This window comes from Cricetulus griseus, chromosome X (assembly GCF_003668045.3).
Source record: "Cricetulus griseus strain 17A/GY chromosome X, alternate assembly CriGri-PICRH-1.0, whole genome shotgun sequence".
Classification (NCBI taxonomy): Eukaryota; Metazoa; Chordata; class Mammalia; order Rodentia; family Cricetidae; genus Cricetulus; species Cricetulus griseus.
Window position 1 is genome coordinate 105,285,011 of NC_048604.1, and position 16,805 is coordinate 105,301,815.

Here is a 16,805-nt window from a genome sequence, read left to right on the forward strand (position 1 = left end):
ATCGACCAAAGACTGTAAACGCATCTTGCTGATGTAACTTCCCAATTATTACAGCTACTGTATTCACCCAATTAAGGAGCACATCCCACAGAGACTGTAGCAGTGGTGCTGGTAGAGAAGTTTTCCTGCCAAGGAGATCCAGTTCGTAGGGCATTCATTGGAGGGGGCAATGTCATCATATACATGCCTGAAACTTATATCTTCTGTTCAAGGACACAGGGACATCCAACATGAGCGTTACCACTACATCTGAAGTTATGAACTGAGGAGTGATCTAAATAAGTTTGTGCATACAGTACATGTAGAGTCTTAATTGGTACTCAAGAATATAGTTACTCATGTAACATAGTCAGGATAGTTCATATTCAACAATGAAATGAGGGAAATTTTCTAACATGGACATTTCAGTAAGTTATGGGAAATGATGGAAAGATCCATGGGTACTCAAGTTTCATAAACAGATTTTAAATTTGGTCACAGAAAAAGAATTCACATTTTTACACATGTTTTCCTATCATACATACACTAGTGTATACATGTACACATACAGAGAAATATGAACATCTCAAGTATGGAATTTTGACATAAATGTGTGTACCATGTAAATCATTTGTCACTTTACTTGGTTCTTTTAGAAGGCAATATAGGTGGATTCAGTTTGTATAAATCCACTACCACACTTTATAAATGATATTTGAGCATTCTTCTGCTTATACCTCTCATCCAAGTTATTCATCATAATTATATACTGCAAACACTGCTTAAGTAAACATCATTTTATATATGGTATTGTAAACATTTTGACTATTAATTCCAAGCATTAAAATGATTGGTTAACAAATACACACATTTCAGCATTTGATAGATACAATGAAATTTCTTAGCAAAACCTCTTATAGTGGGAACTTTTGCTATTAGTCATGGAATTTATGATTTCTTATACTCTTGTCTGTAGTATGTTAAACTCCAATACATAGACAGACTACTTAAATACAACTATGTGACAGCAGGGACAAGGTATGAGAGCTTAGTGCTCTGTAAACCATGACTTATTTTGATTTTCCACCTTTCCTTGTGTTTCTGACTTGACAATACCTTTATTCAATCTCATTTTCAGGTTGCTAATGCAAAGGAGTGCATCTTCAACCTGAGTGGACTCCTTAGCAGCCTATTAGTGTTGGTGGTTGAAATAGTCATTGGAAGCAGCAAATGCTGTGGGAATTTGACATCAAGGTGGTGCAATTTGTGTCCTTTGGACTGTGGGAAGCTTATTACCCTCAAGAGTTTAATGTCTCAGGGACTATAGTTTAGATGCTGGTGCATACCCCTATCAGTTCCACCTGGATCATCTCACCTGAATTTCAGTATGCAAAAACTGATTGTGTGGTCCATTTTGATGAAGCATATAGTTTTGATTTTTGGTGCAATCGCCATTAAGATCAGCTGCATGAGAGACCCTTTCATGGAGTTGCAGTTGTATTGCTACAAGATCTGTGCCTTAGTTTTGTGTGTTAGTAGTCTCTCCACATTTGGTTCCGTGAGCTGGAACCACTTTGTACATAATTATGGCCAAACCACTTTAGACTTTCCACCTGACTTTCCGGTTAAAAAAGAAGCCTTGATAGACAAACACTATACTGCTGTGTTCCCAACAGGAATTCTGACAACCACCATGTCAGTCTTTGATGTGAACTTCTTTCTCTCTAAAATTAGCAGTTTGAAACTACAGAGTCATGTAAAGGCCTAGGGTGCTTGCATAGGGACCGATCAAGAAGCTTGAAGTGAGGACTCTTGCATTTGCAGCATCTGTCAGAAGGTTCCTTGAAGAAATTTCCCATTCATACACAAAACTCCTGTAGTCATTAACTCATTCTAAATAAAGCATCAAATTGAATCTGTGTGTCAAAGCTTACTTCCTCCTCTATCTGTCTAAAGTGTTCCTTTTTTTGAATATTTTCACATTCTAAACTCTGAAGGCCACGATCATGTATTCCAACAAGGGGTTGCATGCAACAGTGGTTGTGAAAGGCATACTGCAACAATAAGCATGACAAATACCAAGTGAAAGAAAGTTTGTAAGGAAACAAAGAAAAGTAACCACACTTTTGTCTGGAGACTCTTAGGTAGCCAGGATTAATGGAGGCAGAGCTGGACTTCACAATGTTGGCCCTGTGGACAGTGTGTGCCCTTTTCATGCAGTAAGAAGGCTATGTTGTTCACTGGGCATGGGACATATATCTTTATTTTTGTAGATATCACAAATGGCTAGGCACTTCCAGTGTGCTCTGATGGAACAAGTGGTATGGACATCAGAGGACTGTTTTTCTGAGGTGTTTTTCTTGCTTTACTCACATTAATTTTCATGGCAAATTTACTGTGCCATTGGGCAATCCCATTAACCCCAAACCTTCCCAATTTCATATAAGGCTATTCTATCCTTGGTGCCAGTAGAATGAAGGCCATTTCATAGCAAAAATAAATTTGCTAGCAAATGTGTAGAACTAGAAAAGATCATCCCGACTGAGGTGAACCAGACCCAAAAAGACAAACATTGCATGTACTCATTTCTAAGTGAATGTTAGCCATATAATAAAGGAGGACCATGCTGCCCTCCACAGATCCAGAGAAGCTAAGTAATAAGGAGGGCTCAAGGCTCTGGAGAATCTCACTGTGAAGGGATAATAGAATATGCATTGATGGATGGGGAGTCTAGACAGGGGTTTGGGATCGGAACAGGAATGATCAAGTGAGGGTAACATGGAGGGATAGAGTACTGGGAGAGACATCTGGAATCAGGGACATCTTTGGGGTGAGCAAGAAACCCAGTGCAATGGAAATTCCCAGCCTCCCCATCCCATCTGATTTGCATCCTCTATTCCTCCTCTGTTTCTTTTCAGAAAATGTTGGGCCTTCCATGGATATCAGCCAAGAAAGGAATATGAAATTGCAATGAGACTAGACTCCTCTTCTTCTATTAAGGATGGATGAGGCAATCCATTAGGTGGAAAGGGCCCTAAAAGCTGTCAACAGAGTCAGACATAGCCCTGCTCCCACTGCTAGGAATACTACAGGAAGACCAATCTATATAGCTGTTATATATTTGCAGATGGCCAAGGGGTTCTGATTTTTTTGTTAGATTTATAAAACTTTGTCCATGATGGTCATGTCCATCCTCCAATGCCAATTCCCCATGGAGCTGCTTCTATATGGATTTCCTGCCAGATCCCTTAAAAGCCAGGCCTACCAGAACAATCTGCATACATCAAATCCTGGATGTGGATGAACATATCATACATCAGATTTCGCTGGTTTTCTTGACCACATTTTGTCCTTATAATCCTAACATTCTTATTAGTAGCTCCAGTCATATACTTCCTGTACCAAGTTTCCATACAGGATTAATCAGATACAAGCATGTTTGTGTCATCTTCATACTCCCAAGTTCTATCTGTTGGAATACAGATCAAGCACTCATTCACAAGACGATGTTCCTCATAACTTCTTCTACTCAGTGTCATTCCCATACTCTCTGGATTTGCTCTGGTGACACAGTTTTGGCACTGGATTTCTCTGTTGTGAATCATGAGGAATGATCATGTTAAAGTCTTGCATATGCTAATGCTGACATCTGGATGCACACATAGCTTAGCCAACTTTCTTGCTGCAAAAAACCTCAGACATCAGAACCACCCTCATGTCTCCAGGCCTAATCGTGATTGCACAGTTATGTATCTGCTTTGCTTGGCGAATATAACTCACATACACCTGCATAATCCTAATCAGACACGGGTGCAGAATCAGACATCAGGTATTCTTATGATAGTCAACTGACATCTGTGACCTCAGACCTGGTAGACTGAACACTGGCTGCCTGGGATTCCACAAGAAGGACACACCACACTCTCAAAAGCACATTTCCAATCCAATCAGTAGTCAAGCAACTCCTACACCAGATTTCCTTATTGAATTTCACCAAATCCAATATCACCAGATCAATTCCAAACTGTGTTTGCAGGGATTTAACACATGATGGGCCTGGGGTGCCTTCCAGTCCTGTGTACCAGTGCTTTCACCACACTCTCAAGCTTAGTTGTGGAAATGAAGCTCTTTCAATAGATTTTCCTGATGAGATCCCCAGAAAGAAATTCTGCAACATCTCCACTATCCAATGCCCACCTCCAGATGCAGAGAAAGCATATTGTCTATGCCTGATGGAACTACCCAGAAGCCGTCATACTCTCTTGTCTAATGCTCTTAACTATGGATTTACAGACTGCATAACATATTTTCTCTCTGAGTACCAAAAAGAGTTCCCTGGAAGCAGCCCTGTCACAATCCAGAGCTAGCCCAACTAATGCAGGTTCCCCCAGTGGTCATACCCTATAAAGATCCCCAGAACACAGCCTGTGCATGTCAAATCCACAATCCCAGGTGTAACTCATGATTCTCAATTCAGATAGACACATGTAGTGTTCTCATATCCCTTGAAGCTTTCTACCCCTCCTACTCCTGCCCTCCTAGGTTTAGATCATGTTGTCTAGATCTTGTTTTTTTTTCATACCACATTACCACAGAATCAAGATGATCTGTGCATGTACACTACTAGGCTTAACTGTAGTCACACAGGTCACTTTATCTTCCTAGTGATTCCTTTCCCCTTCCACACAGACAACAGCTTGCATGCCCAAACTTCAAAACCAATGCCTGGCTAAGAATTTCAAAATGGTTTTTGTTTTCAGTGGATGAGAGGCACAGAATTTGCTCCTAAAGGGCCATTCTCACACTCTCAATTCCAGCTCTGGTTATCCAACTGTTGCTCTGGATTTACCTGTGAAGTACCTTCAGAAACCTTTCCACCTGGGCTGCATTACAACTCTCTTGTTTAGCGCTGGAAATGTGGATCTCTCACTAGGTGTGCTTGATGGGATCCCAGTTTCATTGCAGCATGCAGAAGCCTGGTACTACCCAGTCCTCTCCTGCACCAGGTTTCCCTGATTTTTTCCCAGGACCCAGACTATTCAAGTCACATCTTCTTTTGCAGGTACAGCTCCCTTTCTTTGATTACACAAAATTTACAACATTTTTTTAAGGAAACAAAGGTATATCGATCCTTATGGATCCATCAAGGGGATACAGTCCATTAGGGCAGAAAAGTTATAGATGCAGAGGTCATGAGGAAGCAGAAATTGTAAGTCAGGTGTAGATTAGAAGAAAGGACATATGATTGGTAAGATTTTAGTTCGGGGGGGTGGTAGAGGAGGAAGGGAGGGAGAAGGGAACTGGGATCATCATGTAATTCAATCTTGTTTGTAATTCAAATATATATAAAAATAAAAAAGTAATAAATAATAAAAAAGAAGACAACCAAAAAAAAAAAAAAGAAAAGTTATAGTGGCAGCAGTATGAGGTGGCTGGTCACATCATCCAGAAGCAGACAACAGACAGGATGTGGGGCCTACCTATAGAACCTTAAGTCCCATCCCATGTCTCTCTGACTCCTAGTGACTCAGTTTCCCCATCAGTGTTCTGTCTCCTAAAGGTGCCGCAAACTTCCAAAACAGGACCAGTAGGTGGAGACAAAGTATTCAAGCATATTATTCTATCAGTGACATTTCACATTCCAACCCCAACACCTTGCAATCAGAAAATACCAGCCCCTTTTGTGATACCCTTGGACAGAGAGCTTTTGTCTGTGTAGCAAGCTGAGTGTGGCCAGAACTGGCCAGACCAGTGTATTAGAATTCATCCACCTTATGGTGTTCTGATCCTGGATCTTGAAGTACCCACAGTATTTCTTCTTCTGAACCAGTAGCTGCCATAAGACCATATGTCTGCAAAGGGGATCTAGTCTAGTTTGAATCACTGAGAGTGCATTTTTTTCTCTCTGTGGGCATCCCATTCAATAGACAGTAGAGAAGGTATGTACATCCATCAGCTTGGTGAAACCCACAAACTCAAATGAGATGTGGCTCACATTGTGCAGGTCATCCACTGTCAGACCACTCTCTCCCTGAAGCATCCTGTTAGCACTATCCTCAATGGTGTCTCCTTACTGAATTTGCACCCAAATCCATCCCAGTGGCCAGCACCAAAGCCCATTTTCTTTATGTCTGGGAGAACTTGTTGAGGTGCAGCACCATCACCAGTGTGTAGAGCCTGAATGTGGCCATGGTTTCCTGGGTCCTCTGCACCCCGCAACAAAATTTCAATGGAAGCTTGTATGCCAGCTTCATCTCTACAGCTTCAGGCATAGATTCTCTTGAAGCTCTTATACTAATAACCTTTCAGCACCCCCTAGAACCATACTTCCCTGTACCATCTGCGTATTCCAACTGTTTATGTGCAGGTTGTACATAAGATTTTACTGGTGAACCTGACCTATTTTCACTGGCCAGGTCCATTCCTTTACTCCACAGAATAACTGTGATCCAACAGTTCCTGTACCATCTTTCTCTGGCTCTCTCTTCAGAAACAGGCCTTCCTTTCCATCCCCACACTTTTAGATACTAGTGCAGTAAGCTTAGATTATGTACCAGATTGCATTACCATGGTCTGCAGCACTTCCCCGGCCAGTGTGATTCTTACACTCCCTGAGCTGTAATTACATCACTAAATGCACATCCTCATAACATGTTTGCCTTGTGTTCTCAAAAAATCTCATCATCCATCTCCATCCCACACTCCCACACTCATTTCCTACCTAGCAGCTCCTACACATGCTTCCCCTGCTGTATCCCCTCACAACCAATCATCCCTCAACCATCTGCCCAGTCCAAGGCCTCTATGCAAATGAACCCATCATGCTCCAATTTTGCCTGGTGATGTCCACATAACCTCACCTGCTTTTGACATTCCCACACTCCCAGAAGGAGCTCTGTGGTACCTGCTTTTACATTTACTAGTGAGTTCTGGATGCATCCAATACTCTTGTGGCCTTTCTGTACTCCCACACCTTCCTACAGAGGCTTCCATTGCTCACAAGTGCTGCCTGTTGAGTTCCTCTTAAGGTTGACGACCAGAGCTATTCCTTTGAGGTCTTACCTAGTCTTGAGGCTACATCACTGGACTCCCTAGGTCATTCCCCACAGAGCTAATACCACCTGGACCATCTCTATACTCCAGGGTCTAACGTTATCGCTTGCATATTTTATGGAATGTCATGCCTGATAATGGTCATCAGAAAGTTTCCCCACACATAACTAACTTCCTTACTGATGGGATGAAGTAATGTGTCCAAAAGCAACATTGGAGAAAAGGGTTTACTTCAATTTACACTTTTCAACTTTAGGCAACATCTGACACTGAGTCCACAGAGGGAAGGTGGTCACTAGCTTTCTAAACATGGGTCACTAAGCTTGCTGTTTTCTGTAACTCAATATAATCTCAACAAGTTTGACTGGAACTACAGTGGGCTCAGCTCTGACACATTAAATATTAATCAAGAAAATGTTCCACAACCTTCCCTGCAGGGCAATCAGATAAAAGAGATTTATCAATTAAGGTTCCCTCCTTCTGGATGCCCATAGTTTATGTCAAATTGACAAATTACCAATCAACACCATTGAGTCCTTACCAACTTCACATAAATGCTTCACTATTAAGCCATGTTTCCTTTTTGATTATCTCCTAGGTCTCAAGCTTGTGATACTTAAAAATTATATAGTTTAAAATCTCTTCAGTTGCTGCGTGTTGGTTGCACACGCCTTTAATCCCAGCACTCAGGAGGCAGAGGCAGGCAGAACTCTTGTGAGTTCGAGGCCAGCCTGGTCTCCAGAGCGAGTGCCAGGATAGGCTCCAAAGCTATACAGAGAAACCCTGTCTCGAAAAACCAGAAAAATTTTCTTCATTCATGTGGGTGCCAGCTAGGAAGCCAATACAATATATGGGACCTATAACAGTGGAGCCAGTATTTATCCCTCCTACACAAATGGACTTTGTGAGTCCATTCCTAATGGAGGGATACTATTGCAGCCTATTATAAGAAAGAGGGCCTCAGGCTGGAGAGATGGCTCAGAGGTTAAGAACACTGACTGCTCTTCCAGAGGTCCTGAGTTCAGTTCCCAAAAGCCATATGGTGGCTCACAAACATCTGTTATGAGATCTGGTGCCCTCTTCTGGTGTGCAGATATACAAGGAAGCAGAATGTTGTATACAAATAAATAAATAAATAAATAAATAAATAAATAAATAAATAAATAAATAAAATCTTTAAAAAAGAAGGCCTGGGCCCTCCCCCACATGCTGTGATGAACTTTAAAGGTACCCCTAGGAGGGTCTTACTATCCCTGGGGCGGAGTTGGGGGTGGGTTTGGGGGATTGGTGGGGAACATGGGAAGATGGGAGGGCAAGGGAATGGGGGATAGATATGTAAATATGAGTAGTAATTAAAGATTTTAAAAAATCTCTTCAGTCATCAACAAAATTAAATAAAGTGCTTGAAAATCTCACTCTCTTTAAAAGAATTAAAGACTCTTCAGAAGTACATACTTTCTTATCACTTGACTCCTGTAAAACAAAAATAAAACTAATAGCAAACCCAAATTACATACACTCACTCTTAAAGTGAAGAATAAGGAAAGAGTTTGATAAAACCAAAACACAACCAAACTGTAGCAGGGTAAACCACTCAGTGTCCAATGTATGGGAGTTACCCACAATCTTCTGGACTTCAAAGAGCTTAGGCAGCTCTGGCTTTGTCAGCCAGCAGCACAAGAATGTTGTCTGAATGTTCAGTCCAGGTTCACTCTAGACCTCGCATTGCCCTGGTTTCTCATACCATGTCCTGTTGTCTCCACTACACTGGGGACCGAATGGCAAGTGACTCTGTACCTTTTCCAGTAGCCTCTCCTCAGATCATTTCAGGGCTTCTCATCCTACCTAATGGTGCCAAAGCACGGCTTCTATCCATGTCTCCTTTAATCCTTCTTCCTTCACTGCAACTGAGGTTGCTCCTTCAAAAATAGCCCCTTCTGGGCTCTCACAGAACCAAAGCTCTGATGCTCTGTACAGTGAGATCCAAAGAATCACGCCCACCAGAACCATTTCCACACTTTTATTCCTGACAGTGTTCACTTAGTTCCTGGACTAGGTTTTCCTCACAAGCTCTCATCTATTGATGAAGGGATCTGCAGTACACCACTCATGCCTGCATTTAACATTCTTCCAAACATCTATATCTTCCCAAACAATCTTATTAACTTGGGGCAAACATTCAAACGTATGATCTTACTGAGACATTCTCACTTGCAGCCACATCTGTCATTGCCATGGCCACACTTTCAGACCTAGATCTGGATGTACTCATTGAGGAGTGAGTTCTGGCCTTGTTTAGTGAACTCCAAAGCACCCCACCCACAAGAGCTATTTCCGTGGTCCTTGATATATCTTTTGTGCTGCTGTTTCCTGGTCATTTTAACAAGAAAAAAAACTGTACTGGACCGGCTTCACAATCCCAAACTTATGTCTTGATGTACACTAGTCAAGGTGCTTTTGTCTAGTAATCTCAAGATCACTACCAATGAGAGCCATCTTCACCCTTTCTGGCCTTGCTTCTGTCACACAACTGTCACCTGTTTTCCATGGAGAGTTCATTCACAAAGAACCATGCCGGCACCACCTCCCCCTCCCAGCCTTAGCTCCAGAAACCCCTATAGTATACTGGCTTTCCTGGTGATGATTAGCACTCATGATCCAACTCTGCCCATACCATCTCTATAGCCTGTATCCCAACTCCCAGTGCATACCTCCAGCATTTGGTTTCTTTCTTTTTCTTTCTTTTTATTTTCTTTTTTTTTGTTTTTGGTTTTTCGAGACTGGATTTCTCTGTGTAGCTTTGGAGCCTATCCTGGCAGTGGCTCTGGAAACTAGGCTGGCCTTGAACTCACAGAGATCCGCCTGTCTCTACCTCCTGAGTGCTGTGATTAAAGGTGTGTGCCACGAATGCCGGGCCAGCATTTGGATCTAAGGAGAGTCCACCATTACCAAGCCCACACATCCTGTGTACACAATCCCAGGCCTAGGTCCAGGTATGCATGTCTTGTACAGTTTGCTTGAGTTCCAAGAACATCACCTACCTGTGCAGTATTTATATTCCAATGCTCCTGAGATGGTTTCTCATTATGTTCTCCAAAAACAAAGCCTGCCTGCCCAACTGCCACACTCTAAGCTCCTGCTCTATATGCATAGTTACCGCAATTATTTCTGTGATGAACTTCATGAGAACCTCAGAAGCTAGTACCAAGCTTATACTCTCTGTCATATCACATGTCACACAGATTATATGCTAGATTATATTGATCTGTTGAAAAGGCCAGAGTTGAGCCCTGCTGCACCATCTGTACATCCGGCAATGAGGTCTGCATATGTAGTTGCATATAATCTGCATGGTGAGCTCCAGTGAACCTCACATACCAGTGCCATCCCATTCCCATTTCTAGCTATGTACACACAGGTTGGTAATGCCTTTCTCTAGTGTGTTCCCCTAGAAGTAAGATCACCTGTGCTTTCTCCATATTGCAAGGTGGAGCTCCACACACATGTCATACCTCTTCTTTCACTGGTGATGTTTCGAATTATCTCATCTATTAGCATATTGTCCAAGTCCCAAGTGTAGCTGTAGCCTTGAAGCTCCTCAATTGGCTCTCCTTGGTTTTTAACCCTTAATGTCACTTCCTTCTGAGTCATCTCCTCATTCCCAGGCTTAGGTCCAGTTGTAGAAAACAGGCATTGGTTTTGACTCATGAGCTCCCTTGAAAATTGGCTCTAAGTATTATATGTAATAGCCAGAAACTGGAAGCAGCCTAGATGCCCCTCAACAGAAGAATGGATAGAGAAATTGTGGTACATTTACACAATGGAGTACTACTCAGTGGAAAAGACAATGGAATCTTGAAATTTGCAGGAAAATGGATGGAACTTGAAGAAACCATTCTGAGTGAGGTAATCCAATCACAAAAAGACAAACATGATAGGTACTCACTCATATGTGGACCTGCTTTATGATACATAGTAGTAACCATGCTTTATCAGAGCTGTTTTTAATGATGTTGCTCAGAATGGTTTCCTCCCAGATGATGACTGAGAAACTAATTAAAAAAAATGGTGCCAAGTACCACAAGAGTTACAGAACTGTTTTCTGGGGATTCTGTTTTTTACTTTTTGTTGTTGTTTGTTTGTTTTTTGTTTTTGTTTGTTTTTTGTTTTTTTAAAATGGAGTGTGCTGGATGTCTCTACAATTTTGTTCAAAGGACTGCAGAACCTGGAAAAGCTGTTGCTGCTAATGATGCATAATATATTGCTATTATTGTGCTCTCTCTCTCTCTAATATATATATTAATTGAAACTCAAATATGTGATGAATCCAAGGTGTTTCAGTGAGTGCTCACCTGTGCATGCATATTAGATTTCATCTTTAGTAAGTAGTAAAGTTATATGCTTGCCAAAAAAAATAAGTGACAGACTGGAAGACAAATGTCACACAATTTCAATTTTATGTGTAACCTAGAAATGATGAACTTATGGGAACAGAGAGCAGAATTGTGGCTATTAGGCTTCAATGTGGGACTTTTAACAATGAGGAAACAATTGGTTTAAGGATATAAAACTGTAGTTGGACAAGAGGCATGGACTCTGTGATGTCTTGAGGTCTACTGAGAGCATGATAAATATGGTTGATAACAATATGCTATATTTTAAAAGTTGTGAGATAGTATACTTTAAGTGTTCTCAAAACAAAAATGATGAATATGTGTGATATAACAAGTTAATTGGTTTAATTTAGCCATGCCGTTGTGAACATACTGTATTATGTATCATAATTGTGCATGGCTTTATTTATGAACTAAATAAATGAATGGAAGAAAAAAAGATTAAACATTGACATAACTAAAAAAAGAAAGAAAATTGGCTCTAACCTGGCAAGCCAGTACCACTGTCATCCTCCCTGGCTTACCTCTGGGCATGTGAAATCTGAAGTGGCTTTTACTGGAGAATTCCCCCACAACCAAGTCCACACATGCTAAATCCCTTCTCCAAGACCTAGCTGTGGAAACACTGTGTACTAGATTTTCTACTGGAGCCCCCAAGATCCTTGCCAATAGCATTACTGCCTTAGTTTAGGAACTAACTCCAATTTTTCAGAACAAGGCTTTGTATTTCCAGTTGAATCCTTCTAGACCCAAGCTGATTTGTGCCATTCCCACCCTTCCAGGCATATAAAAGCTCATATAGCCCCCTGCACCTTCTGTTCCTTTTCAGTTAACCTGGTCCATGCCCACCTATTTCATCTGCACACTCCATGGCCTATCTGTGAATCACTCAGTGATTTTCCTGATGACTCTTACCACATGACTATTGCTGACCATGAGTTCTACCTGTAAGTGTGGTAATTATACATAGTGTGTCTATTGGTGGAAAATGATTTTTCAATTGCAAACAATTGTTGGTCCCATGCTGGTATTCCAGGTATCAGACTGGGGACCAAGAGTCCCCGGATGTTCAGGTCAGCTGTTTCTGTGTGTTTCACCAGCGTGGTCTGGACCTCTGTGATCTTCACTGGTCCTTCTCTGCATCTGGGTTCCAGTTCAGATCGGTGATTAGTTATGGGTGTCTACTTCTACTTCCACCAGCTGCTGAATGAAGGCATATAAGTCAGTCATCAATTTCATAATCAGGGGAGGGCATTTAAGGTAGCCTCTCCTCCGTTGCTGAGATAGGTAGCTGGTGTCATCTTTGTAGATCTCCAGACATTTGCCTAGTGCCTGATTTCTCTGTAAACCAAAAATGTCTCCCTCTATTATGATATCTCCATTCTTGTTATCGTGTACTCTTCCGCTGACTCATACTTTCTGCTCCCTCATGTCCTCGGCATCCCTCTTCTTCTCCCCTTCACATTCTCCTAGCTCCCACCCACCTCTTCCTGTGCTCCCAATTTGCTCAGCAGATCTTGAACCTCTCCCTTTCTCCAGGGGACCATGTATGTCTCTCTTAGGGATGTCCTTGCTTATTAGCTTCTTTAGCAGTGTGGATTGTAGGCTGGTAATCTTTACTCTATGTCTAAAATCCACATATGAGTGAGTACATGTCATATTTGTCATTTGCGATTGGGTTACCTAGCTCAGAATGGATTCTTCTAGATCCATCCATTTTCCTGAAAATTTCAAGATTCCATTGTTTTTTTCCACTGAGTAGTACTCCATTGGGTAAATGTACCACATTTTCTCTATCCATTCTTCGGTTGAGGGGCATCTAGGCTGCTTAAAGTTCCTGTCTATTACAAATAGTGCTGCTATGAACATCGTTGAACATATGACCTTGTTGTATTAATGTGCTACTTTTGGGTATATGCCTAAGAGTGGAATTGCTGGATCATGTGGTAGACTGATTCCCATTTTTTTGAGGAGTCACCATACTGATTTCCAAAGTGGCTGTACAAGTTGACACTCCCACCAGCAGTGGAGGAGTGTTCCCCTTTCTCCATATCCTCTCCAACATGAACTGTCATTGGTGTTTTTGATTTTGGCCATTCTGATAGGAGTAAGATGGTATCTCAGAGTTGTTTTGATTTGCATTTCCCTGATGGCTAAGGGTGTTGAGCACTTTCTTATGTGTCTTTCAGCCATTTTACATTCCTCTATTGAGAATTGTCTATTTAGTTCTCTACAGATTCAATGCAATCCCCATCAAAATCCCAACACAATTCTTCACAGACCTTGAAAGAACAATTCTCAACTTTATATGGAGAAACAAAAGACCCAGGATAGCCAAATCATCCCTATACAATAAAGGAACTTCTGGAGGCATCACCATCCCTGACTTCAAGCTCTATTACAGAGCTATAGTTCTGAAAACAGCTTGGTATTGGCACAAAAATAGACTGGTAGACCAATGGAATAGAATTGAAAATCCTGATATTAACTCACACACCTACAAACACCTGATTTTTGACAAACAATCCAAATTTATATGAAGGAACAAAGAGAACATCTTCAACAAATGGTGCTGGCATAACTGGTTGCAGACATGTAGAAGATTGCAGTTAGACCCAAGCCTTGCACAAAACTTAAGTCAAAATGGATCAAAGTTCTCAACATAAATCCAGCCACACCGAACATATTAGAAGACAAATTGGGAAATACCCACTGGGGAGTGGAGGGGGATGCCTAGGGGCAGGTGGGATGTTGGGGGCGAGGGGAGGGAGAGGGAGAAGGGATTGACATCTGAAGCAAGCTTGTTCCTAATTTGAACTAATAAAAATAAAATAAAATAAAATATAAAAATCAAAGTCTATTAGAAGTACGAATAAAAAATTTCAGGGGACTTATTTTTAGTTTAATTAATAATTGTAAATAAACAGATGTGTAAAACAAGAAAATTCTTAGTTAACAAATGCACACATATCAGTATTTGCCAAATACAGAGAAATTGCTACCCAAAACGTCTTATATAGAGAACTTCTTTCATAGTCATGGAGTTTAGGGCTTCTTCTACTCCTATCTGTATTTTGTTGAATCCTAACCCATAGATAGACTACTATAACACCTGTGTGGCATCAGGGACAAGGTATGAAGCTTAGTGGTCTGTAAAACACAATTTATTTTGATTTCCCATGAGCCCTTGCTTCCTGACTTGACAATAACTTTGTTCAACCTGATCTTCAGATTTACGAATGTAATGGAGTGCATCTTCAAGCTGAGTGTACTCCTTAGCAGCCTATCAGCATTTGTGTTTGACATAGTCATTGCTAGCAGCCAAGGCTGGTGCCTGTGTGAATTCAACAACAATGACACGCAATTTGTGTCCTTTGGACTGTGGTAAACCTGTTACCCTCAAAGGTTTAATGTCTCAGGGACTGTTGTTAAGATGCTGGTGCATACCCCAACCTGGACCATCTCACCTGAATTTCAGTATGTACAAACTCTGATAGTGTGGGACATTTTAATGAAGCCTGTAGTTCTGATTTTTGGTGCAAATGCCATTAAGATCAGTTGCATGAATGACCTATTTGTGGAGTTGTAGATGTATTGCTGCAAGTTCTCTGCCTTATTTTCCTGTGTTAGCAGCCTCTTCACATTTGTTTCCATAAGCTGGAACCACTTTCTAGATCATTATAGGCAAACCACTCTTGACTTTCCACCTGACTTTCCAGTCAAAAAAGAAGGCCTGATAGACAAACTCTATTCTGCTGTGTCCCAATAGGGTCTCTGACAGCCACCATGCCACTTATTAGTTTGATCTTTCCCTTTGAGAGAAGCTCAAGGGGAAACTACAGAGTCAGGTGAAGACCCAGCATGCTTGTACAGAGGTTGATCAAGAGACCTGAAGTGAGGAATCCTGTATTTGCAGCATCTGTCAAATGTTTCCTTGAAGAAATTTCCTGTTCATACACAGAACTACTGTAGTTATCAAACCATTCCAAACATAGCATCAAATAGATTCTCAGGGTATGTCTAAAATATTTCCTACTCTTTCTGTCTAAAATGTTCCTTCCTTTGAATATTTTAACATGCTAAACTCTGAAGGCCATGATTATGTGTTCAGATATTGCCAACAAACAGTAGCAGGTAAAAGAATGGTGAAAATAATGTTTGTTTGTCTCCCTTTTTCTTGTGAGTCCCTGTAACAGGCCCATGAGGGCAAATGTAGCAAAAGCAGCAAGCATGTTTGGGATACCTATGAGCATGTTGGAAAGACCTTTTATGACTCAGCTTCAGAGAGACAACTCATTTATTGAAGCAATGGGGCTAGCTTTTATAGGTTGAGTCAGTTGGGAGGGGAGAACAAAAACAAGCAAAGGAATATACCTAATTTACATATGTGGACATAATTGAGAATAGATAAAAATTCATGATGCACCAATTCAAATAGCAGGGCACACAGAAAGAAGGGGGGAAACTCATGCAGAGTCATACAGAGTTTTCAGGTTCTCTGTGTAAATCATCCTCTAAATAAGGCCAGGTATCTGAACTTAGAGACACTCCTCAAAGAAGGTTAGGCAGAGACAGGCAATTCCGCTGAGGAAAGGATTCCCCATATTCTGCTGAGCTCAAGAGAGCTCTCCACATATGGTGAACTGAAGCCTTAAATGTACTGTACTCCAACACCTTTTGCAAACGTAAACATGACAAATAACAAGTGAAAGAAGCTTTGTAAAGAAGCTGACACCGAAAGAAATAAAAGCAACTGCAGTTCTGTCTGGAGACCCTTAGATACTCAGATCTAAAAAGGGAGATCTTAACTTCTTTTTATATTATTAATTAAATATTTCATTAATTTTATATCCTGTTCACAGTTTGCCTTCCCTCCTTTCTTCCCCATACCTCTATCCCCACGACTTCCTCCTACCCCATCATCCACTTCTCAGACTCCATTCAGAAAGTGTAAAGCCTCCAATGAGAATCAACAAGTTGAGGCACGACCAAGCAGCTCCCCCTGCATCAAGGCTAGGCCTAGGAAACCCAGCATGGGGAATAGGTTCCCCAAATCCAGTGGTGAACTTCTTTAGTGTTTGCTATGTGGACAGTGCGTACTGTTTTCATGCAGTAGGAAGGTTACATTGTATACTGTGGTGTGGGTACCTTCTGTCTTTCTGTGTGTGAATATTATAAATAACCACACATTTCTAGTGTGCTCTGATAGGACAAGAGGTATGGAAAATATATCACAGCTTATGTCACTCACATTTTTAAAAAAGCATTTTTTTTCTTTCACTCTTACTGATTTCTCATCATGCAGTCTGATCCCTTTCATCTCCTTGTCCCATCTAAACTATCCTCTGCCCTTGCACCCCCCTCAAAGCAAAACCAATT

The 16,805-nt window shown here is 41.2% G+C and overlaps 3 pseudogenes; 2 read left to right on the plus strand and 1 right to left on the minus strand.

The window, feature by feature from the left end:
* Positions 1–395: 395 nt before the first annotated feature.
* Positions 396–1,747, plus strand: LOC100763894 (annotated as a pseudogene).
* A 216-nt stretch (positions 1,748–1,963) lies between these two features.
* On the minus strand, positions 1,964–6,170 carry LOC113837525 (annotated as a pseudogene).
* A 3,096-nt stretch (positions 6,171–9,266) lies between these two features.
* LOC100763607 lies at positions 9,267–15,278 on the plus strand (annotated as a pseudogene).
* Positions 15,279–16,805: the final 1,527 nt, after the last annotated feature.